The sequence below is a fragment of the Tursiops truncatus genome, chromosome 7 (genome assembly GCF_011762595.2).
Source record: "Tursiops truncatus isolate mTurTru1 chromosome 7, mTurTru1.mat.Y, whole genome shotgun sequence".
NCBI classification, from domain to species: domain Eukaryota; kingdom Metazoa; phylum Chordata; class Mammalia; order Artiodactyla; family Delphinidae; genus Tursiops; species Tursiops truncatus.
In genome coordinates, this window is record NC_047040.1 from 20,326,842 (window position 1) to 20,352,247 (window position 25,406).

The 25,406-nt window shown below is 42.4% G+C and overlaps 1 long non-coding RNA gene across 1 annotated transcript in view; it reads right to left on the minus strand.

Annotated features, from left to right (window-relative positions):
• The window catches only part of LOC141279055 (uncharacterized), a 33,036-nt gene extending 13,803 nt beyond the window's left edge, over positions 1 to 19,233 (minus strand). The window contains exons 1-3 of the long non-coding RNA XR_012332805.1: positions 19,167 to 19,233; positions 9,999 to 10,053; positions 8,087 to 8,240 (exon numbers count right to left, since the gene is read on the minus strand). This is a non-coding gene — a long non-coding RNA (uncharacterized lncRNA). The remainder of the gene's footprint in view (positions 1 to 8,086; positions 8,241 to 9,998; positions 10,054 to 19,166) is intronic.
• Positions 19,234 to 25,406: the final 6,173 nt, after the last annotated feature.

Here is a 25,406-nt window from a genome sequence, read left to right on the forward strand (position 1 = left end):
TGCAAAAGTTTCATATTAAAATCTTTGAAAAGTGGTTACCAGACAATTGTTGGTCAATGTTTTAAAAAATAAAGTGGACATAACAGCAACCCAGGATGAGCTCCATTCTCTGTTCTTTTTGAGCCTTCCAGGCATGCCCTCTGAAACTTTACACCTTTATTTGGGGTGTTTGAGATATATCTGCCTTTTGTCCTCCATATATAGTACCCATTCTTTTCTACTCTGCTTTATACGTCCTCAAATGTATGGACTGCATCAGTTACCTTATGCTTTCTGGCTTCTGGTTGGATTTAGCCACTGGGGATATCAACAGGAGATTAGAGGGAGAGAGCAGAGTGATAGTTGGGTGTTTAATGTTGTAGACAGCTGTATTTCTCCATTAAAACTTGTAACTCCTATAAGGCTATTTTTTCCTCTGTTTTCTAGTATCCACTCCCTTCCCTTGCTCCTTCATCACTCCTGGATATGACTAACCTGGAGGATACGGCACCATTCTTCACTACTTTTGAAAATCATGCCAGGGTCTCTGGAAACAGCTCATTCTTAAATTCTCCTTTCCTACTTGGACCTTGAATGATACAAGGGGTGTGTGTGTGTGTGTGTGTGTGTGTGTGTGTGTGTGTGTGCGTCCGTGCGTGTGTGTGCACTCAAGTGCTATTGTTCGGGAACACAAGCTTGCTTAGGTCAGAGTAGAAATGTGCTCTCTAAGGAAATTCTCTGGGTGAGGAAAAGCAGTCTGTCCCGACACTATCCTGTGTCCTTCCCCCCTACAGCCTCCCTCGCTGATTTGCATGACCACTAACATGCTTTTTCCCAGTTCTCCCTCTTTTTTAAGACTCTCTCCCAAGTAAGGACAAAAGTCCTCTCCTCATTTCTCTGACCACAGTTAAGCCAGAAGGACACTATCTATTATTGCTAAGCATTAACTCACAGAAAACAAAAATGTCCTTATAGTATACTGCTTTTTTGGTCTGGCTTCTCCAAGGAGAAGATGCCAAGATAGGTTTAAACATGCAAGGACTTTATAAGGGGAAATGCCTCTGTGAAAGGAAATCAGAAAAGACCTAGAGAAGGCTGGGAGAGCCTGCAGACCAGAAAGCAAGTCTAATCCTTTGTGAAGGAGAGAGGAAAGGAGTGTTGGGGTAAAGCGTCCTAGATTGTCCTGAAGTCTAAGAAAGTTTTGGCAAAGCCGTTTGGGAATCGCTGAGCTGAAATGAGCTGACAGAGAAATCCTGGGACTCCTAGAAATGGATCTGTCTTAGTTCCAGTGCACTGAACCATTAGCTGGGAGCAATGTGTGGGAGGCTTGGCCTCAGAGCAAACACAGTGATGGATTTTGTTTATTTATTTTAAATTTTACTCAGTTGAATTTTCTTTTTTTATTATTTTTTAATTTTATTTATCTTTGGCTGCATTGGGTCTTCGTTACTGTGAGCAGGCTTTCTCTAGTTGTGGCATTGGGGGCTACTCTTCGTTGCGGTGCACAGGCTTCTCATTGCAGTGGCTTCTCTTGTTGCAGGGCACGGGCTCTAAGCTAGTGGACTTCAGTAGTTGTGGCAAATGGGCTCAGTAGTTGTGGCTCTCGAGCTCTAGAGTACAGGCTCAGTAGTGGTGGTGCACAGGCTTAGTTGCTCCATGGCATGTGGGGTCTTCCCAGACCAGGGGCTTGAACACGTGTCCCCTGCATTGACAGGCAGATTCTTAACCACTGAGCCACCAGGGAAGTCCCAGTGATGGATTTTAGAATGCAGCATCCAAGGCCCTCAGTCAACTAAGCTTCCTACAGTAGGAGATCTGTGAGACACAGCTACATGGCCACCACAGCTACATTTTGTTATCATGAAGAAAGCTGTTGTTGCACTGTTACAATTCTGCTAATTTATCATGCCAAGCCATGCCATATAATTCTAAAAGATTCAGTACATACAGATGGAGTCAATTTTCCTGCCATCCCTGAGCTATACTGGCAACAAAGACAGACTTTGAGACAACCCTAGTACTTAATGTTAGCCCTGGGTTATAGATCATATCACCTTCATTAAGAAAACTAAAGTTCTGAGAATTGAGGCTTTTATTTACTTCTCGGTTCCTTCCTTTATTAAAAAGCATAAATTGTCTATTATATCCTTAACACCGTGTCAATTACTGTGGCTACCACAATAGAAAGAAACTGTTTCTGTCTCCAAGGGTCTTGTTATCTAGGAGAAAGATGGAAAGACATAGATAGATATAGATTTATTATACAGATATATGCAGTAAAGTGTTACAGGGTCATAATGTCTATACAGGCTATGAGGGACTGGAGCAAAAAAAAAAAAGAATAGTCAAGTGCACCAGTAGAGAGTATGGAAGTCCTTCGAGAGAAGTTTAACCTCATGCCAAGTCTTTGAGGGTCTACCAGATGGACAGAGACCTACCACTACAGGTGTGGGACAGAACTAGCAGGCAGAGAGAGTCATGAAAACAAGTATGAGGTTTGACCCATGTGGGAAGTTGCAACAGTTTGGAATGATAGCAACATAAGAAATGAATAGGGAGTAGGCTATAGAAGAGAGATTGGAGAGGGCTGAAGTTAGAGACAAGGCAGGGGTTGGATTGGGAAAAAACATGCAAGGAAGAAGTCTGAAATGTAACCGTTATACCACAGATTGTAAATTGAGAAATGAGGTGATCAGATTTACACTGAAGGAAGATCTCCCTGGCTACAGGATGGAGAAGGGATTGAGGAAGTCAGAGTGGACACAAGGAAACCAGGTTGGTAACATTGAAAGGCCAGCAAGAGATAAGGCCTTAAATGAACCCAGGTAGAAGCAGTGGTTCTAGAGAAGAAGGTATGTGGTCAAGAAATGATGGGGACACAGCATCAATCATACTCTGATTGATAGGATGTGAGGAGGAGAGGTGAGTGTGAGGAAGATATTAGCATGGTAGACGTGATGCCCTGTGGGGGTCCATGGTAAAGAAAGAAAGATACTGTTATTAACTGTGGCAGACAGAAATCTAAGATGGCCCCAACATCCTCGCCCTCTGGCATCCACACACTGTAGAATTCCTCCCAACTTGGGTGTGTGTGGGACTTGTGAGTATGATGAGGTGTTACTCCTGTGATTGTTACGTTATAGGGCAAAGGTAAATGAACTTTCACAGAGGTAATTAAGGACCTTAATCAGTTGGCTTTCTTAAATGTTTTATTTTATTTTATTTTTTCTAGTATTACTGAGATATAATTGACGTATTATTAAGCACTGTATAAGTTCAAGGTGTACAGCATAATGATTTCACTTACATACATCGTGAAATGATTATCACAATAAGTTTAGTGAACATCATCTCATATAGAAAAATTTAAAAAACAGAATTAAGAAAGAGAAAACACTTTTTCCTTATGATGAAAACTCTTAGGATTTACTTTTTTAACAATTTTCATATATAACATAATGTTAATTATATTCATCATGCTGTATATCACATCCCTAGTACTTATTTATCTTATAACTGGAAGTTTGTACTTTTTGACTGTATCTAATTCCTCCTCCCTCACCCCCTGCCTCTGGCAACCACAAATCTGATCTCTTTCTCTATGAGTTTCTTTGTATGTTTGTTTTGAAGTATAATTGACCTACAACACTCTGTTATTTCCTGTTACACAGCATAGTGATTCGATATTTCTATAAACTTCAAAACAATCACCATGAGAAGTCTAGTTACAATATATCACCAAACAGAGATTCCACATAGTTGTTGACTATATTCCGCACATTACACATTTCATACCTATGACTTACATAGTTTGCAACTGGAAGTTTCTATCTCTTAATCTCCCTCACCTACTTCTTTCCTCCTTTCACTCAGTCTGTTGGCTTTGAGTTAATTCAGAGGGAGATTATCCTGGATGGGCCTGGCCTAATCAGATGAACTCTTTAAAACAGGGTTTATAACAAGGACCTACTGTATGCACAGGGAACTCTGCTCAATGTTATTTGGCAGCCTGGATGGGAGGAGAGTCTGGGGGAGAATGGATACATGTATATGTATGGCTGAGTTTCTTTGCTGTGCACCTGAAACTATCACCACATTGTTAATCGGCTATACTCCAATATAAAATAAAAAGTTAAAACTAAAACAGTGTTTAGAAGTTAGAGATGCTTTCTCTTGCTAACCTGGAAGAGGCAGGCCACTGTGAGTTCTATAGCTGCAAAGAAATGAATTCTGCCAACACTCATGTGAACTTGGAAGAGGACCTTTAGCCTCAGATGAGACCCTAGCCCTGCCTGAAATCTCAATTGCAGCCTTGTAAAACCCTGAGACAAGGACCCAGTGAATTTGTGCCTGGATTACTGACCCATGAAAACTGTGAGATAATAAATAATTGGCATTCATTTAAGCTGCTCAATTTGAGGTAATTTTTTAATACAGCAATAGAAAGCCAATACACTGATAATCACTGTGAACAAAATAATCTTAATGCAATGTCTTTTATGTTCTCCAGGTAGCTTTTATGAGCAGAAAATGTTATTCAGAGGTCATTTTAAAATTAAATTTTAAAAATATTCTATTAATTAAGGGTCCACGTTCAAAAATCTAGTTCTTCTTTAATCTATTACTTTTGATTTATACATCTTACAGTTCTCATTATGGAGCTAGTGAGTTTAACCATCACTTTTTAAGGAGATTTGATCCCAGTTACAAACTTATTAAAGAAAACAGTCTGTGCTGCATTGATAAATTTAATATATTGGATTTCACTTAAAAGAACTTTGATTGTCCAATAAATTTTCTCAATTACTTAAATGATTCTTATAAATCTAATAAATTAACCTTTTAAAATAGTGATTAAGTTTTCTTAATTATTTGAATATGATATAAACTAAGATTTCAACCAAAACTCATATCTAAATTAATCATTCAATTACTTATTGTAAATTGAAGTTACAAGGTTAGTCTGTAATTCTAATAGACCAAATTCCCTTAAATATGATAAGAACATAAAGTATCAAAAATGCACAGATTTCTAAATACAAAAATATTAATAATATGAATTTATAATCTAAATATTCTACCCTTAATTCTAAATCTTTTAAAGTAGTTATTAAAAGATACTTATACATGAAAGAAAGAAATATATCATCACAAACAATTTTGGAGGAGGGTCCTCCTCAAGTGATTGAGCCTGCACTGTGGTCAGTGACATAAACCAGAAGGGGAGATCTGGAGATGCTGATGTCCAGAGAGAGTTCTTGTGACCCTGCCTGCCAAGGGGACCACTTTTTATCATCCCAAGTTTTGAGCTCCATAAATTAGAGAAGGTGTTTTCACACCATCCATATCCTGGTTTTAAGTCATCACTAATTCTTCCATCTGCACATGGATGGAGTCTGCAATCCCAGCCCAAGAGTCACGTTATGACAGAGAATGGATCTTGGATCAGGGATGGGACCTTCAAGTCACTCTGCTCCTGCTCATTCTTGGCAAGAATTTCCCTTTCTATCCATACCAGCACCTAGCCCTTAGGTCCCTGGTGGAAGAAAGGGACCAAAGAGGTGCAAAGCAGGAGGGATAAACTGAAAAGGACTTGGTCTGGAAAAGCACGTGGAGAGCTGGGCTGTTCTGTTTTTCCTTTGGGATCTGGAAATGTAGGGAGAAGCTGTATGTATTATTTGCAGACTTATTAATGGGCTAGGTCTCATGGTTGAATTCCCAGCCAATCACTCAGCCTTGCTCTGAGAAATAGTTCCCTTCCCCCACTCCCACTTCCTTCCTTTTTGTCTATACAATCCTGTCCAAGTTGGTACAGACACCTAGGGTGGCAACATTCATTTACTCTCTGACATACACCCCTCTGCCTCTCCCACTGGCAAATGCTTTAGGTTTGCCAGGAGCCAAGTGAGCTTTGGGTAACCCCAGAGATGCGAGTCCTTCTTGGAAAATGATGTCTTAAAGCATGGGTGTGCACAGCCTTGCCATCTCTTTTTTGTCTCCATTTCTCTCCTATTCCCCACTCTCCTTTTTGTCTCCTTTTTGTCTTCTCTCCCTTTATTTTGGTCTCTTACCCTCTCTTTCTCTCATTCTCCTTCCTCACTTTTTTCTTCCTTTTTTCTCCTATTCTTCTGCACTAGGATATACATATTTTTGGATTTCATTTTTTAAGGAGAATAGTGGGGAGATGGGTAAGTTTGTATTAGTGTCAATAAAAATAGTCAAGCTTGTGAGACATTGCTATGTAATAGGCATAGTGATAAATATCTGACATGTGTTACCATTTGATCTTCAAAACAACCTTGGTTGATTGATTGATATATATTGTTCCTATTTTCCATAGGTAGAAACTGCAGCTCAGAGAGGGTACTTAGTTTTTCCAGAGTTACTAAGTATGGTTTAATCACATGTCCCAGGCGGACTGACTCTAGCATCACACTCTGAATCACTCTCCCTTGGCAACCCAAGGCCAATTACACACTCCATGTGACTAGATGGCTTCAATATTATTTCCCTGACATCCTTGCCCCTTGAAGCCAGGGCACAGCCAGGTGCCCATATCTCTGTACCTCACCCTGACCCTCTGCACAGACTATGCCCACTAATGGAAAATCTAGAGATTATTTTATTTCGAGAAGAGTGTTTATTAAACCCACCCTAAAAGGCCAGAGCTCCTCTTTACTCATGCTTGCTGACATGTGTTGGAAACTAAGTAACCTGCTCTAGTACAGAGTACAGGGATGCTATCTGAAATGTGAGCAGACAGGGTAAAAGAGGGGAGTGGGTATTGGTGGATGGGCTGAGATTCAAAAAGTCTTGCAAGCTGGGGTGAGGATAAGTGAACTGCATAGCTACAGTCTCTGCCACAAGGAACTGTTTGGTGATCAACTGTGTATTTTAGGGGCGGCAGATGGTCCCCAAAGCATCACGCCTCCTTGTGTAGTCTTTATCACACTGACTCTGAGCTTGGCCATGTCACTTGCCCTGGTCAAGAGATGACATCAAGTGACACAAGCCGAGGCATGGTAAGCTCTTACACAGAAGCTTTCCTTTCTAAACTTAGCCAATAGGTAAAGAATCCCAGACTATCCTGCTGGAGAAAGAGGCCATGTGGGCAACTGAGGCACCCCAACAAACATCCAAGGCCTCAGACACAAAAATGAGGCCATTTTGGATGCTCCAACCCCAGGTGGGCAGTCCCAGGGAACACCATGTAGAGTGGAGATAAGTCATCCCACTGAGCCTTGCCCAGATTCCTGACCCACAGAACAATGTGCAATAAAGTAGTTGTTTTAAGTCACTGAGTTTTGGAGTAGTTTGTTCTACAGTCATAGATAACTGATGTAGGATCCTGAAAAGTTAAATGCTCAATGATTGATCCACAGGTTTTTTCCTACCAATTTCTCATCCTCTCCAAGGACATCTCTAACCAGCTTCTCTTCATCTCTCCTGTAGAAGAAATAAGGGCTCATGAAATGAAAAGCAGAATAAAGAGGGGCTTTTCCAGTAACTTATGGTACCCCCTGGGCTCTCCCAAGCAATGCACAGTAACATTATAGACCAAAGAGGTCAAATCATTTTTTGGAAAAAGAGGTCTCTTTTCACTTCCAGAGGCCCTGAGCTGATGAAAGTGCTGGGAATTTCCTGCGGTGCCCTGAGTAGTGAGAGGGTCTTCAGTCCTTGCAAAGAGTGGGGGAGAGGTGTCTTCTTCAGCTATGCTATCCCCACTGGAGATCCTCACAAGCTCCAAGGAGAAGTGTGGCAGAGGGTAAAGGAGAAGCCTGGGGTGAAAAAGACATGGTTTGGAGATCCCTTTGATGACACTTTGAGATCTACATGCAGATTGGTTGGGAGCTAGACCTCCAGGGAGATGGTAGATTGCTTTTGGAGAGGTGGAGGACTTCATTAAAAGGAAACTATGAGAGAGGACTAGTTAATCAGTAGGTAGCAATGTCTGTCCACTCAATATAGTAAATGTGTCCTTGTCCCATGAGTGTGAGCAGCTCAGGACAGGAACTATATGTTAATCATCTTACATACACAGTACTACCACTGGCCTGGCATCATGCCCTCATGCAGGCCGTTTCACTTCCTGTCTCTACTTTCTCACCTGTGGAATGAGGTAGCTGAACAAGATACTCCCCAAATTCCCTTCTGATGTTAACTATCTTGGTCTTCCACAGAGAATGTGCAGCCTGGGGTTTCGTTTCATTCGTTCTGCAGGTAAAGGCCTGATCTCTTTCCCAGCACACTAGCAGGTTAAACTGGAAAGAAAAGAGAGGAAAAACCACAGATTGGCCCTTTCCTTCCTGGTGGCTTCCCCAAATGGAGGCCCAAGAGAGGAAGAGGTAGGACTCCTTCTTCAACGTGGGGTCTGTAGCCTCAGCCTGCTGAGCTTTGGCTGGGATGCATCCCCAGCAGGGTAAAATGGGGGTTCTCATCAGCGTGGGAGAGGAAAGAAGGCAGGTGGAGTCTGTCCCGGGTCAGGGAAGTCACACAAGCATCCCAAGCAGCTGAGACAACAAGAACCCACTGAGGAGAAGAGGCACATCAGAGGAGATGGGCCCAGCAAGCCCATGAATGAAGAAGTTGGGGAGGGTAGCAGAGGCCAGTTTCACAGGCAAAGCTTTTCCGAAGGGTGGAGGAGGCAGGAATGAGAAGCAAGGTGGTGAGGCTCAGAGCCCCTGAGACAAATGAAAGTATTTGCAAGCTCATGGCAAAGAATGTGAGGAGAAATCAATAATGTCACCCAGCAGTGGGAGGTCACAAACACGTGTCAGCAGCGGCAGAAAGAATAGAAGGAGGCAATGCAGGCGGGCAGGTTCAAAGGCTGAAGAGAAACAGGCAATAGAACTGCTGTCTCAGATTTCCCCTGCAGAAAGGTCCTGAAGATGAAGTCATGACATTTGAGACATAATTTAACATCACAAATGTGATTTATACTCTGTCCCTTATACATGACATTTGAGACATAATTTAACATCACAATTGTGATTTATACTCTGTCCCTTTTTTTTTCTTGGTATTTAAAAGATTTAATACAGGGGAAAAAAAATATTATATAGTGGTACCAGTTCTTCATACAAATCAAGCATAGTTTATATTATTTCAAAAGTTATTCACATTATTTTCGATACCACAGTCATACGGAACAAGTTCTTGACACACAGAAAATTTGTATAATTTCAGTATATAAAAACAAAAATTTAAACATAGGTCATTCAGAAATTTAGAAAGTTTAGAAAGTTTTAAAATACATGGAGATATGTACAACCAAAAGGAGAAAAAAAATGTATGTCTGTACATATTTTAAAGAAACAAACTGATCTGACTCAAACTTGTACGTCACACTCTCAATCAAAAAAGTATACATAACTGGACTGAAAGTAAACTAGAGGACTGAAACAGTACTAAATATCATAGCATCATAGCTTAGTGCTTTATGATTTGCAGCCCATTTCATTTTATCTTTATAGTTGCTTGGGGAAATCAGAAGGGCAGGTCATCAAGTTCATTTACTGATAAGGGAATGAAGTTCTAAAATGATTGAGGGACTCACCTAGGTCACTCTGCAGGCAGGAACCCAGGGAAATAGATGTATACTTGATACCAGAGGACCCGCTCTCCCCAGGTTCTGCTACTAGGTTGACCCAGGAATTCACTGCTTTTAAAAAATTACCACTTTTTAAAAAATATACTGAAATAAATATATTCACATGACTTATCTTTCCTTACCACTATGATTTCTTACACAATTATAATTTGTGAGTAATATTTATGTGAATAAAAACAAACTAAATGCTGCAAACCATTGTGAGTGGGACCATTGTATTACTCTAATTATAGAAAGAAAATTTGAAGGAGGACCTACAAGATGGTGGGGGAGTAAGATGTGCAGATCACCTTCCTCCCCACAGATACACCAAAAATACATCTACATGTGGAACAACTTCTACAGAACACCTACAGAATGCTGGCAGAAGACCTCAGACTTCCCAAAAGGCAAGAAACTCCCAACGTACCTGGCCATGTGGTTGACAGGGTCTTGGTGCTCCAGCCGGTGTCAGGCCTGAGTCTCTGAAATGGGAGAGCTGAGTTCAGGACTTTGGTCCACCAGAGACCTCCCGACCCCTTGTAATATCTCCCAGAGATCTCTATCTCAGTGCTAAGACCCAGCTCCACTCAATGACTGTCAACCTCCAGTGCTGGACACCCCATACCAAACAATTAGCAAGATAGGAACACAACCCCACCCATTAGTGGAGAAGATGCCTAAAATCATAATAAGTTCACAGACACCCCAAAACGCACCATCAGATGCAGTCCTGCCCACCAGAAAGACAAGATCCAGACTCATCCACCAGAACACAGGCACCAGTCCCCTCCACCAGGAAGCCTACACAACCCACTGAACCAACCTTAACCGCTGGGGACAGACACCAAAAACAATGGGAACTATGAACCTGCAACCTGCGAAAAGGAGACGCCAAACACAGTAAGTTAAGCAAAATGAGAAGACAGAGAAACACAGAGCAGATGAAGGAGCAAGACAAAAACCCACCGGACCATACAAATGAAGAAAATAGGAAGTCTACCTGAAAAAGAATTCAGAGTACTAATAGTAAAGATGATCCAAAATCTTGGAAATAGAATGGAGAAAATACAACAAATGTTTAACAAGGAACTAAAAGAACCAAGAGCAAACAATGACAAACAACACAATAAATGAAATTAATAATTCTCTAGAAGGAATCAATAGCAGAATAATTGAGGCAGAAGAATGGATAAGTGACCTGGAAGACAAAATATTGGAAATAACTACTGCAGAGAAGAATAAAGAAAAAAAAATGAAAAGAATTGAGGACAGTCCCAGACACCTCTGGGAAAACATTAAGTGCACCAACATTTGAATATAGTGGTCCCAGGAGAAGAGAAAAAGAAAGGGTCTGAGAAACTATTTGAAGAGATTATAGTTGAAAAATTCCTTAACATGGGAGGGGAAATAGTCAATCAAGTCCAGGAAGCACAGAGAATCCCATACAGGATAAATCCAAGGAGAAACATGCTAAGACACATACTAATCAAACTATCAAAAATTAAATACAAAGAAAAAATATTAAAAGCAGCAGGGAAAAGCAACAAATAACATACAAGGGAATCCCCATAAGGTTAACAACTGATCTTCCAGCAGAAACTCTGCAAAAACAAGGGAGTGGCAGGACATATTTAAAGTGATGAAAGGAAAAAACCTATGACCAAGATTACTCTACCCATCAAGGATCTCATTCAGATTTGATGGAGAAATTAAAACCTTTACAGACAAGCAAAAGCTAGTAGAAATCAGCACCACCAAACCAGCTTTACAACAAATGCTAAAGGAACTTCTCTAGGCAGGAAACACAAGAGAAGGAAAAGACCTACAAAAACAAACCCAAAACAATTAAGAAATGGTAATAGGAACATACATATAGATAATTACCTTAAATGTAAATGGATTAAATGCTCCAATCAAAAGACATAGACTGGCTGAATGGATACAAAAACAGGACCCATATATATGCTGTCTACAGGAGACCTACTTCAGACCTAGGGACACATACAGATTGAAAGTGAGGGGATGGAAAAAGATATTCCATGCAACTGGAAGTCAAAAGAAAACTGGAGTAGCAATTCTCATATCAGACAAAATAGACTTTAAAATAAAGACTATTACAAGAGACAAAGAAGGACACTACATAATGATCAAGGGGTAAATCCAAGAAGATATAACAATTGTAAGTATTTATGCACCCAACATTAGGAGAACCTCAATACACAAGGCAAATGCTAACAGCCATAAAAGGGGAAATCAACAGTAACACAATAATAGTAGGGGACTTTAAGACTCTATTTCACCAATGGACAGATCATCCAAAATGAAAATAGATAAGGAAACACAGGCTTTAAATGACACATTAAACAAGAGGGACTTAAATGATATTTCTAGGACATTCCATCCCAAAACAGCAGAATACATTTTCTTCTCAAGGGCTCATGGAACATTCTCCAGAATACCTCATATCCTGGGTCACAAATCAAGACTTGGTAAATCTAAGAATACTGAAATCTTATCAAGTATCTTTTCAGACCACAATGCTATAAGACTAGATATCAATTACAGGAAAAAAATCTGCAAAAAATACAAACACATGGACGCTAAACAATACACTACTAACTAACCAGAAGATCACTGGAGAAATCAAAGAGGAAATCAAAAAATACCTAGAAACAAATGACAGTGAAAACACGATGACCCAAAACCTATGGGATGCAACAAAAGCAGTTCTAAGAGGGAAGTTTATAGCAATACAAACCTACCTCAAGAAACAACAAACATCTCAAATAAAAAACCTAAACTTAAACCTAAAGCAATTATAGAAAGAAGAACAAAAAACCCCCAAAGTTAGCAGAAGGAAAGAAATCATAAAGATCAGATCAGAAATAAATGAAAAAGACATGAAGGAAATGATAGCAAAGATCAATAAAACTAAAAGCTTGTTCTTTGAGAAGATAAACAAAATTGATAAACCATTTGACAGACTCATCAAGGAAACAAGGGAAAAGATTCAAATCAATAGAATTAGAAATGAAAAAGGACAAGTAACAACTGACACTGAAGAAATACAAAGGATCATGAGAGATTACTACAAGCAACTATATGCCAATAAAATGGACAACCTGGAAGACATAGACAAATTCTTAGAAAAGCACAACCTTCCGAGACTGAACAAGGAAGAAATAGAAAATATAAACAGGCCAATCACAAGCACTGAAATTGAAACTGTAATTTAAAATCTTCCAGCAAACAAAAGCCCAGGACCAGATAGCTTCACAGGTGAATTGTATCAAACATGTAGAGAAGAGTCAAAACCTATCCTTCTCAAACTCTTCCAAAACATAGCAGAGGATGGAACACTCCCAAACTCATTCTACAAGGCCACCATCAAGCTGATACCAAAACTAGACAAAGATGTCACAAAAAAAGAAAACTACAGGCCAATATCACTGATGAACACAGATGCAAAAAATCCTCAACAAAACACTAGCAAACAGAATCCAACAGCGCATTAAAAGGATCATACACTATGATCAAGTGTGGTTTATCCCAGGAATGCAAGGATTCTTATATACACAAATCAGTCAATGTGATACACCATCTTAACAAACTGAAGGAGAAAAACCATATGATCATCTCAATAGATGCAGAGAAAGCTTTCAACAAAATTCAACACCTATTTATGATAAAAACCCTCCAGAAAGTAGGCATCGAGGGAATTTACCTCAACATAATAAAGGCCATATATGACAAACCCACAGCCAACATCATCCTCAATGGTGAAAAACTGAAACCATTTCCACTAAGATCAGGAACAAGACAAGGTTGCCCACTCTCACCACTCTTATTCAACATAGTTTTGGAAGGTTTAGCCACAGCAATTAGAGAAGAAAAAGAAATAAAAGGGATCCAAATTAGAAAAGAAGAAGTAAAACTGTCACTGTTTGCAGATGACATGATACTATACATAGAGAATCCTAAAGGTGCTACCAGAAAACTACTAGAGCTAATCAATGAATTTGGTAAAGTAGCGGGATACAAAAGTAATGCACAGAAATCTCTTGCATTTCTCCACATTAATGATGAAAAATCTGAAAGAGAAATTAAGGAAACACTTCCATTTGCCATTGCAACAAAAAGAATAAAATACCTAGGAATAAACCTACCTAAGGAGACAAAAGACCTGTTTGCAGAAAACTGCAAGACACTGATGAAAGAAATTAAAGATGATACAAACAGATGGAGAGATATACCATGTTCTTAGATTGGAAGAACGAGCATTGTGAAAATGACTGTACTACCCAAAGCAATCTACAGATTCAGTGCAATCCCTACCAAACTACCAATGGGATTTTTCACAGAACTAGAAGAAAAAAATTCACAATTTGTATGGAAACCCAAAAGACCCCGAGTAGCCAGAGCAATCTTGAGAAAGAAACACAGGGCTGGAGGAATCAGGCTCCTGGACTTCAGGCTATATTGCAAAGCTACAGTAATCAAGACAGTATGGTACTGGCACAAAAACAGAAATATAGTTGAATGGAACTGGATAGAAAGCCCAGAGATAAAGCCACACACATATGGTCACCTTATCTTTGATAAAAGAGGCAAGAATATACAATGGAAAAAAGACAGCTTCTTCAATAAGTGATCCTGGGAAAACTGAACTGCTACATGTAAAAGAATGAAATTAGAACACTCCCTAACACCATACACACAAAAAAAATTAAAATGGTTTAAAGACCTAAATGTAAGGCCAGACACTATAAAACTCTTAGAGGAAAACATAGGCAGAACACTCTATGACATAAATCACAGCAAGATTCTTTTTGACCCACCTCCTAGAGAAATGGAAATAAAAACAAAAATAAACAAATGGGACCTAATGAAACTTAAAAGCTTTTGCACAGCCAAGAAACCATAAACAAGACACACACACACAAAAAATGCCCTCAGAATGGGAGAAAATATTTGCAAACAAAGCAACTGACAAAGGATTAATCTCCAAAATATACAAGCAGCTCATGCAGCTCAGTATCAAAAAAACAAACAACCCAATCCAAAAATGGGCAGAAGATCTAAATAAATATTCCTCCAAAGAAGATATACAGATTGCCAGCAAACACATGAAAGGATGCTCAACACCACTAATCATTAGAGAAATGCAAATGAAAACTACAGTGAGGTATCTCCTCACACCAGTCATAATGGCCATCATCAGAAAATCTACAAACAAAAAATGCTGGAGAGGGTGTGGAGAAAAGGGAACCCTCTTGCACTGTTGGTGGGAATATAAATTGATACAGCCACTATGGAGAACAGTATGGAGGTTCCTTAAAAAACTAAAAATAGAACTACCATATGACCCAGCAATCCCACTACTGGGCATATAACCTGAGAAAACCATAATTCAAGAAGAGTTATATACCACAATGTTCATTGCAGCACTATTTACAATAGCCAGGACATGGAAGCAACCTAAGTGTCCATCATTGGATGAATGGATAAAGAAGATGTGACACATATATACAATGGAATATTACTCAGCCATAAAAGGAAACGAAATTGAGTTATTTGTCGTGAGGTGGATGGACCTAGAGTCTGTCATACAAAGTGAAGTAAGTCAGAAAGAGGAAAACAAATACCATATGCTAACACATATATCTGGAATCTTAAAAAAAAAAAATGGTTCTGAAGAACCTAGGGGCAGGACAGGAATAAAGACACAGACATAGAGAATGGACTTGAGGACATGAGGAGGGGGAAGGTAGGCTGGGATGAAGTGAGAGAGTGGCATGGACATATATACACTACCAGATGTAAAATAGATAGCTAGTAGGAAGCAGCTGCATAGCACAGGGAGATCAGCTCGGTGCTTTGTGCCTACCTATAGGGGTGGGATAGGGAGGATGGGAGGGAGATGCAAGAGGGAAGGGATATGGGGATACATGTATACATATAGCTGACTCACTTTGTCATACAGCAGAAAGTTACACACCATTGTAAAGCAATTACTCTAATAATGATGTTAAATTAAAAAAGAGAGAAAGAAGAGTTTGGAAAATGACTTGTGCAACTGCAAACCAGTATTTAAAATGAAAATTCAGTTCTTTGCGCCTTAATCTGCTTCTTTGAAAAGAGTCAACACATAGTTGTGTGCTGGGGAAAATACTTTAACTCCAACCCTATCGTAAATGTTTCCTCTTATAAGGGTTCATGAGCTCTGGGCTGTCTTGGAATCACAGAGATCCCTAGTTGTTTTTTATTTAAATAGATCTCTATTGGGGTATAATTGCTTCACAATACTGTGTTAGTTTCTGTTGTACAACAAAGTGAATCAGCCATATGCATACATATATCCCCATATCCCCGCCCTCTTGCATCTCCCTCCCACCCTCCCTATCCCACCCCTCTAGGTTGTCACAAAGCACCAAGATGATCTCCCTGTGCTATGCTGTTGCTTCCCACTAGCTTTCTATTTTACATGATAGTGTATATATGTCGCTGCTACTCTCACTTTGCCCCAGATTCCCCCTCCCCCACCATGTCTTCAAGTTCATTCTCTATGTCTATGTCTCCATTAGTTGAGTTTCTCTTTGTGCTCATGAAGGAGAGGCTGCTTGGCTGGATTTTCATCAGCAAGTAAGCAGAAGTGTTCAGTGTGAAAAGGAGTACAGAGCAGTGGGCTCTGCCACCACCCATCTCATTTGCAGCAAAGGAAGGAGAGAATTAGGGCAGGCTACTAGGTCATGGGAGTGCAGGAGGGAAGCTTCCAGCAAGAGAGGGTAAAGTTCAGTAGGTGTTAAGCCCCAAATGAGAGTGCCCACAAAGTTCTTGACAGCAGGGACCAGGTGGCAATGACCATGCAAGGTGACCCATACCTTAAGGTGAAGCACAGGCAATAGGAATAAGGGCATTTAGAGGGGGCTGTGCCTTGGAGGAGTCTGGGAAGTGTCCACACTTCCAGGAGTGGCCTGGATGTGCTCCCCAAAGTGGTAGAGAAAAGCAGGAAGGAAATCCCAGGGTAGAAATGGGGAAGCTGGACTGCTGCCTGTGTGCAGGCAACACTGGGACAGCCGTGCTGGCTGGCTGTGATCAGTGCTGGGAGTAGGTGACATACGTTTAGAAAAATTGTTTGGAGTATGTTATAGGAAATCCAGGGAGGTAGCATGACCCTCAAGACCACCACCAAAACAGGATAACAAAGCATTCATCCAACTCTGCCACCACTGGCCATGTGCTCATGGTCAAGTCATTCTCTCTCTCTCTCTCTCTCTCTCAGCCTCACTCCTATTATTTGTGTAACAAGGTGGTTGAGAAGATCATCACAATAGTCACTATTAGTCAGGCTTTGCGCTAACATGTATTCACTCAATCCTCCAATAGCCCTGTGAAATAGGACCTGGGATTATGCCCATTTTACAGATGAGAAAACTGAGACACAGAGAAGAAATAACTTCTCTGAGTATGCACAGTTAATCAGGTAGGGGAGCTGGAATATGCAATCCTTCATTCTGCCTCTAGAGCTCATGTTCTTATCCAGTACTCCATGCTGCCTCTTCAAAATCCTCCCAAATCAGCACTAAACTTAAGCATAAAATTTAAAAGAGCTGCCATCTCCCCTGAGCAAAAATAGGACACTGGACCCTTTTTCCCCAAATGACAAAGTCACGCCTCCCTCATGCAACCTTGTATCACCCCAGACTCCTGCCCTACCCAGGAGAAAAGTCTGCTGGGTGAGCCCTGGAGGGTGGGAGAATTTGTGACCGTCACTTCAGCTCCCGCAGAATTTCTGTTTCAACCATGACTGCTTAAACCATGCCTGGTTGCTGTCCTTGTCATAAGGACTGATTGTCCTTGTGCTCCAATCAGTCAATCAGACTGAGGAGTAATAATAAAAAGCAATTCTTAATATGAACAAAGGCAATAGTAATGAAAAGAATGATTGAAGATCCTCCCAAGGAAGACAGGGGTCACAGAACACAGAATCATAAAATACTGTGGTCAGAAGGTTGCTTAGACATCATTCAACCCACCCTCTTTGTGCTTCTGATGAAATTGAGCTCCAAGAGGCTAGTCCCCTGCCTGAGGTCACGTAGCTCATAGAATCAGCACTCTGACTTATACCCAATTTCCTGAGTCTACTTATTAAAGATCGTGCCAGAAAAGGCAGGTGTCTTCTTTTCCAGTCCTACAAGAGTGACTCTTGCGTTCCCAGGACACACAGTGTTGCTGGCTTGGAGAGGGTGAGAAGTCTAGAACCACTGCCTCTGTGAGCTGAGAGGGGCCTCAGACCTCCACCCCACCCATACGTCAGCCTACAGAGAGTTAAAAGTCAAAAGCTCCTAGCCTTGAACCCTCGGCCTCTGTGTGGTCCTGTCCCAAGTCCAGAACAGTTTTCAAGTTCTGGCCTTTGTCCCTAGAAAAAGGGGGTGCAGCACCCGCAGTCCTTAGGACTTTCTCAGCTCCTGACCCTTCCAGGACCTCAAACTTCAGAAGGATGGTTTTCAGTGCATTTCTCAATATGGAAGATCACTTGTGTTAGGCTCAGAGAACACCTTCTCCACAAACGAAAAGGCTCCATTTGCCCTGGCCTCAAGTAGCCACGTGAATTAGACATATTAGTTCAAATCTCTGGGTTCCCCTTTCAACAACCACAGACTAAATGGACTTAAAAGTGAATGATAACTTCCCTGCCTCCTGGGAAGTACCCAGGGCCTCATTTGCCCTGGCTTTGCCATCCTCCCTTCACTGAGGTGCCCCTTCTTACTGATGAGTCTGGTTCATCTTCCCCTGCCAGCCCAGGAGGCACCAGCCTTACAGGAAGACCTAGAAGGATCTGACTTGAAAATCATATAACGAAGGCTGAAATGTCAGCCACCTCTCTCTAGGCTCCCCCCGTCTCTGTTTCTACGCGGTGACCCTTAGCAAGTGCTTACTCTGCTTATCAGTTTATCTGTATCACTCTGAGTGCAGTCCTTTAAGCTAAGAAGGAAAAATTAATCACAAGAAAAGTAATATATAGACCACAGTATCTGGTTGCAACTACTTGAGATAGTTACAAATATCTCAGGTGAGAATGTGGAGACAGTTGCCCTGGGGCACATGCTCTCCATCTCAGTCCTGCCTCAGTACCCGGCTCTGTTTTCACCAGCTCCCATGGACATTCTTACGTCCTGCTTCCTTCTCTTTTCTTTTTCTTATATTTTCAAAGCCCGGTCTCATTCCAAAAAAAAAAAAAAAAGGAAGTCCTTACACTGACATTGCCCTCCAGTCCACATGCTGGGAGGCTGCCCCAAATATCTCTTAGTTTCTTCCACAAGTCATGGAGGCCACCCCACTGTGGAACCCTCGAGCATCCTTATCCATGTAACGCCTGACCTGTCTCCCTCACTACCTCCCTTCCACCTGGACATTAGCAGCTCTCCCATAAAACGTAGTACAGTCTTATTTTGAATGAGTTGGTGGCCGGGTCAGTCCATACTCCTTCCCTAGATTAATTAAGTCATATTTCTTTCGATGAATATGCAGCGTTCACTGGCATTGACACAAAACTTGCTTTTTCCGAGAGAGCTTTCTCTGCAACGACGCCTACCTTTCTTCTGCTTGGTGTCATTCCCTGAGAGCAGCCTGCTCATGGCTTCTCCTCTGCCCCATCTTCATCCTCTAGTCTTCTCTTCCCCTTCACAGTGTGATACTAACTGCACTTTCTGGAAGAAAAAAATCAAGTCTTTTTTTTTTTTTTTTAAGCTGAGCACAAAAGGGAAGAATGTGTAGGGACCAAGGGTTATTTAGCAACTTCTTAAAGAAATCAGAGCAAATTCTTATCTGCCTGTCTCAACATTTCTCTTAGAATAAGAACCCTATGAGAAATGTTGAGACAGGCAGATAAAAAAAAGGTCATGAAGAACCGTTAAGGGGTAAGACAGGAATAAAGACACAGACCTACTAGAGAATGGATTTGAGGATTATGGGGAGGGGGAAGGGTAAGCTGGGACAAAGTGAGAGAGTGGCATGGACATATATACACACCAAACATAAAATAGATAGCTAGTGGGAAGCAGCCGCATAGCACAGGGAGATCAGCTCGGTGCTTTGTGACCACCTAGAGGGGTGGGATAGGGAGGGTGGGAGGGAAACGCAAGAGGGAAGAGATATGGGAACATATGTATATGTATAACTGATTCACTTTGTTATAAAGCAGAAACTAACACACATTGTAAAGCAATTATACTCCAATAAAGATGTTAAAAAAAAAAAAAGAACCCTATGGCTGAAAGGAACTGGGAGGAATTATTCATGCTTCGGGGCAAGACCTCCCTGTGACCGTGTCAAACAGCTGGCCTCTGCTTTCTGAAGTTTCTTTAGGGATGGAGCCCTCAGTAGTTTTCCTTTCGCCTTTCATCACAGGCTGTCACAATTCTGGCTGCAGGAAGTGGTTTCTTAACATCTGACTTTCATTCCTGGGGCATCAACACCACCCGCTCAGCCTCTGATACTCACAACTTTCCATCACTCTCTCATCCTGGGGGGGATGTCCCGTCAGCTTCATCTGGTAGGACCTCAGACTCCCAGGAGAGGAGCCAGCCAGAGCAGGGATGGGAGGGAGGGTGGGAGCCAAGGCAAACCACAGGTCCATGCCTGGCTGGAGGGGGAATCTTACTAGGGGTGAGAGTGGGAATGTGGGCCAGGGGGGCTCGACTTTCAGGACTTTTAAGAAGAAGCCAGAAATCCCGCTTTCCACATCTTCTCCAGTGAGATCCATGACTATGGAACACAGGGCACCTGACATTTTTTTACATTTTTTTATAATTGAAAAATATTTGACATGTAACATTGTGTAAGTTTAAGGTATACAACATGTTGATTTGATAATTTATATATTGCAGTATGATTGCCATTGTAGTACCTGACTCTTAATCCTTCCCCAAAGTGCTTTCCAAGGAGTTAATGAGCAAATGAGTCTCTGATTCCTGACAGATACAGGAAAGCTCCCTTGAGCCCTTGTCCTTTCAGTGGAATTTCTCCCAGGACCAACCCCAATGGTTCTTCCGTGGTCACAAGCCAGAGACCCCAGGCTGGAAGCTCACAAAGGCTATAATGAAAGTCTTTAAACTATTTGCAGCCCCGAAGTACTGGACATTTGTGTGTGGAACATTTTTTTTTTTTTAAATAAATTTATTTATTTATTTATTTTGGGCTGTGTTGGGTCTTCGTTTCTGTGCGTGGGCTTTCTCCCATTGCGGCGAGTGGGGGCCGCTCTTCATCGCAGTGCGCGGGCCTCTTACTGTCGCGGCCTCTCCCGTTGCGGAGCACAGGCTCCAGACGTGCAGGCTCAGTAGTTGTGGCTCACGGGCCTAGCCACTCCACGGCATGTGGGATCCTCCCGGACCGGGGCACGAACCCGTGTTTCCTGCACTGGCAGACGGATTCTTAACCACTGCGCCACCAGGGAAGCCCTGTGGAACATTTTTTGACTTCAACTTTCCCCCAGACACCATGAAGTCCAGGAGTTATATTAATCGATCATTCTAGCTAAAGTGCAGGTTCTAAACACACACACTTAATCGCCCCTAAATGACTGGTCTCTACAGAAACCTGGTTTACAGCCCAGAATCCAAACGGGAGGAATCTTCTTCACTTTGTCCTCACAGTTCTATTGGCATTTCATGGGGAAAAGTACACATAGTTCATGAGTAAGTTTTTTAGAAAACACAGAAACAGCAACACAAAATCATAGAGCTCAGGGAGGGAAAGTGACAAATGGGGGCCTAGTTTGGAGAAAATCTGGATCAAAACCTGAGGTTAGCCAGCACCGCTGGTCATGGTGGTGGAGGAATTATTAACCCCAAGTGAGACCCTGGCAAATCGCTCCCCATGCCTGGCCCTGCTGATGCCCTAAAGCATGTTTCCTATCTGGGGGACCCCCAGCGAAACGGTCTTGTATTTGGGTTAAACAATTGTGTGTGTACAAGCAGCTGCTCAGAGCTAATTATTATTATTAGGTAAACGGCACACTTTCTGACTTTCCCCTTGATGAGATTAAGTGATTTGGGTTCCAGGGAACAACAGATCAAAGTGAAATTCTGACACCCTGCCCAGGGGTTGAGGGCCTTCAGAAAAGGAGGGAGGGCTGGGCTCCAGGAGAGGCACTGCTCCAGCAACATAAAGGGCCTGTGAAAGCGAATCTTGGTTTGGGGCTGAAAGCAGAAAGAAGAGCACTCCTGGGGGTGGAGTGGGAGAAGCCGAGGAGGACGGGCTGGGAAGAGCTTCGGACTAAGGGAGGCCAGAGGCCCCAGAAGTGGCCGAAACTGTGTCTTCAGGGGATTTTGCCCCCAGGGTTGCTACAAACACAGCACACCGCATACACTACACACACATACCATACGCACCTACCACGCATACACACATGTACGAAAACACCACAGAGCACACACACACACCATACACAAAGACCACACATACCATATACACACACACATACTGCACAGAGACTGTGCACAGACACACCACACATAGGAACATCCCACAGGCACACTCACACGTCATGAGGGCTGGGTGTCCAGGAAGGATGCAACCCCTGGAAAGACAGTAGGAAAAGGGAGGGCAGTGAGGAGGAAGGTGCATACCCAGGCTACAGGCATGCGTTCACATCCCGAGACGTTAAAAGTACAGTTAAAGCCAAATGAAGTATAACAGAGAGCGGAAGATGGGAGGCTGGTTTGTAATCTCTGCTCTCGACCCCCTATACTCCCACCAGAACCAGCTCCAGAACTGTATTCTCCCCCTGCAGGAACGCCCTCACCTTTCTAATCTGAGCTAGAAAGTGAGGAACAGCAAGGGCTCTGAGTGGCACGGCTAATAACCGATACCTGCTACATGTGTATTCATTCCTTTCATCCTCTCAAGAGCCCATGAGATGAATACAGTGTTTGAGAAAATTGAAGCTCAGGGACGCTGAGGAACATCCCCAAGCTAGAAATCAGTGATTCATCTGACCTTATCACACTGGCCCAGGTTCATGATGGGAGTAAAGAAGGCCACCATGTTTCCCACCAAAGTCCACCAGTATCTATACTGGAGTATCACCTTCCGTACATTTAGAAAAAACATATATGTGTATATTACCTTATACGTATGTATGTATCAGTCACTTACACATCTAACCTATGATTTCATAGCTATTTTTTAAAGACAAGAATAAATAAAACAAAGCATATTGGCTTAAAGTTGCTTTAAAGAAAATACTAGATAAATATAAAATATTAGGTAAATAATAGCACAGGTGGTGCAGAAATATGGCACAAATCAGGAGACTGGTTTGCAAATGGTTGGTTCTGGGAAACCCTCACTGGTCTACAGGACAGCTCTGACAATCGGGTGCTTCCTTTCACTGAGCTGAGTTTGCCCCCATAGCATCCACCCTTTAAATCGGATGTATCTTCCTGAGTGGTAGGCTGAGAGTCTGATCTTCCATAGGCTGGATTTAAATCCTCAAAGCCAGGAAAGGGCCATGAAGACCCTTTTCTTGTCCACACTCGGCCTCCTCTGGCACATCATCTGTAATAGTCCAGATCCAGACACCCACTCTGCCCGCCTGCTCTCCCATCTCTAGCTTCTGAGGTTTGACCAGAGTCTCCTCTTGTCCGACTTTCCAGTTACACATTTCAAACTGTGGAAATGGAAGCAGTTCCTGCCACCTTAGCATCTGGACCACAGCAAAGGTCAAGGAACTCAAGATCAATCGCACTTATGAAACTGTCAACAGAAACACATGCTTGTGGAAAATAATATAAAAGAATTTTAAGGAGGTGGGCCAGGCTCGGAATTACACAGGAGGCCCAGGGTCTGCACAGTTTTCATCAGGAGCTGCGTCTTGGAGGTAGCCAGCCGTAAACAGCGGCTTAAAGCAAAGGAGCAATGTGTTAGGGTGGGTTCAAGAACGTGTCAGGCCAAAGCGGGCGCGTGAGGGATTGAGCAGAGCCAACAACGCAGGAACAGAAACTGGTGCCGGTGAGAGGAGACAGGCAGACAAAACGTACAGAGCAGCAAGTCACTGTGCCTAGAACCAGTGGCTCTACTTGAGCAAGAAGAATCACTTACAGGACCTTTAAAACTACAGATGCCCAGGTGCCTCCCAGACTGATTGGTTCAGAAGGTCTGGACAAGCGTCAGTAAGTTTCTTGTTTGTTTACTTGTTAACTCCTCTGATGATTTAATGTGCAGCCAGAGTTCAGACGATTGAGTTATTGAGTATAAGATGCTGGGTATACAACTAATGCTGGGGAAACAAAACAGATGTGATCCCTGCCCTCATAGTGCCTTAGAGCATGGGAGAAGAGATAAACATTAAACACAAAATAAACACTCAGTTACAAATTGTGGTTTCGGCTACACAGGAAGAGAACAGGGTGGAGGATGTGTGCGTCGTGGAGAATGGAGCATCTCTCCAACTTCTGGAAGAAGGTACTTAACAGTAATAAACACCATAGAATTCAGTTACATGTAATCAGCTCCATAAATTGTGACTAACACTTTGGTTGTGCAACAATACAAACAGTTGCAAGATTCAATCAAGATTTTAAATTAAAAAAAAAATAAGTAAAATTGGGGCAGAAACCGTAAAGAGGATGAAAGGATTGTCCAAGAAGAGTCTCTGAGACAGAGACGGAGGAGTCAGCTGGTTCAGCCTGGAGAAGAGGAGGCCGGGACAGAGGGGCGTGTGAGAAGTCGGCTCACTTCCTGAGTTTTCTTACCAGTGAGAAACCTGAGTTTTAGCTTCTTCGAGAATTACGCAGGGGGCTTCCCTGGTGACGCAGTGGTTGAGAATCCGCCTGCCGATGCAGGGGACGCGGGTTTGTGCCCCGGTCCGGGAAGATCCCACATGCCGCCGAGCGGCTGGGCCCGTGAGCCATGGCCGCTGAGCCTGCGCATCCGGAGCCTGTTCTCCGCAACGGGAGAGGCCACAACGGTGAGAGGCCCGCGTACCGCAAAAATAAAAAGAATTACGCAGGAGTTGGAAGAGGATGATCTTAGGTTACCATAACTTGGGGTTGTACTTGAAATGCTGTAATGTTGGATATGTGGGAAATGGTGTTTGGGGGAAGAAATCAGGGAAGCAGAATAGAGCCTAATGCATAGACGTCTCCCTAAGCACTTTAGCTAGTGATATCATAGGTGGAATTGATTTATTTAAAAATAGACTTTATATAAAGTACCTGTCCAGGGTGCTTAACGTCTTTGAGCCTCAGTTTCCTCATTCATAAAATAGAGACAAGATCCCGAGCTCCCTCAAGGGAATTTGGTGAAGCTGCACTGAATGCTTATTGGGTTTCAAAGGCTGTGCTACTTCCCTGAGCCTCATTAGGAAAGGAGCTATCATCCACAAGCACTGATTGTGCGTGGCCGCACTGTGGTTCACAGTTTGTAAATGTTACCTGTTTGATTCCTCCCAACAAACTCAGTACCCTGAGCTGGGCATGATTTTCTTCATTTTCAGATGAGAAAAACTGCAGCTCAGGAAATTATTCTAAGACCAAGAGCTAAGAAAATGGTGGAATTGACATTTAAATCCAGGTGGTCAGACCCCTCCGGATCAGGACCCTTCCAGAGGATAATGCCAGAGAGAATTGGTAGAACAGGATCTGGGGGAGAGTGAAGATGAGAGAGGAAGGAGAGGGAGAGGGAATGAGGAGGAAAGAGAAACAGAATGAGAAAGAGAGAGAGAATGAGAGGGGAGGGCAAGGCCCACAGAGGGAGGGACAGCCTGACTGCAGGTAATGGGCAAAGTCTGGTATTCGGCCGCCTCACTGAGGCATTTATGGAATGGCCCCCT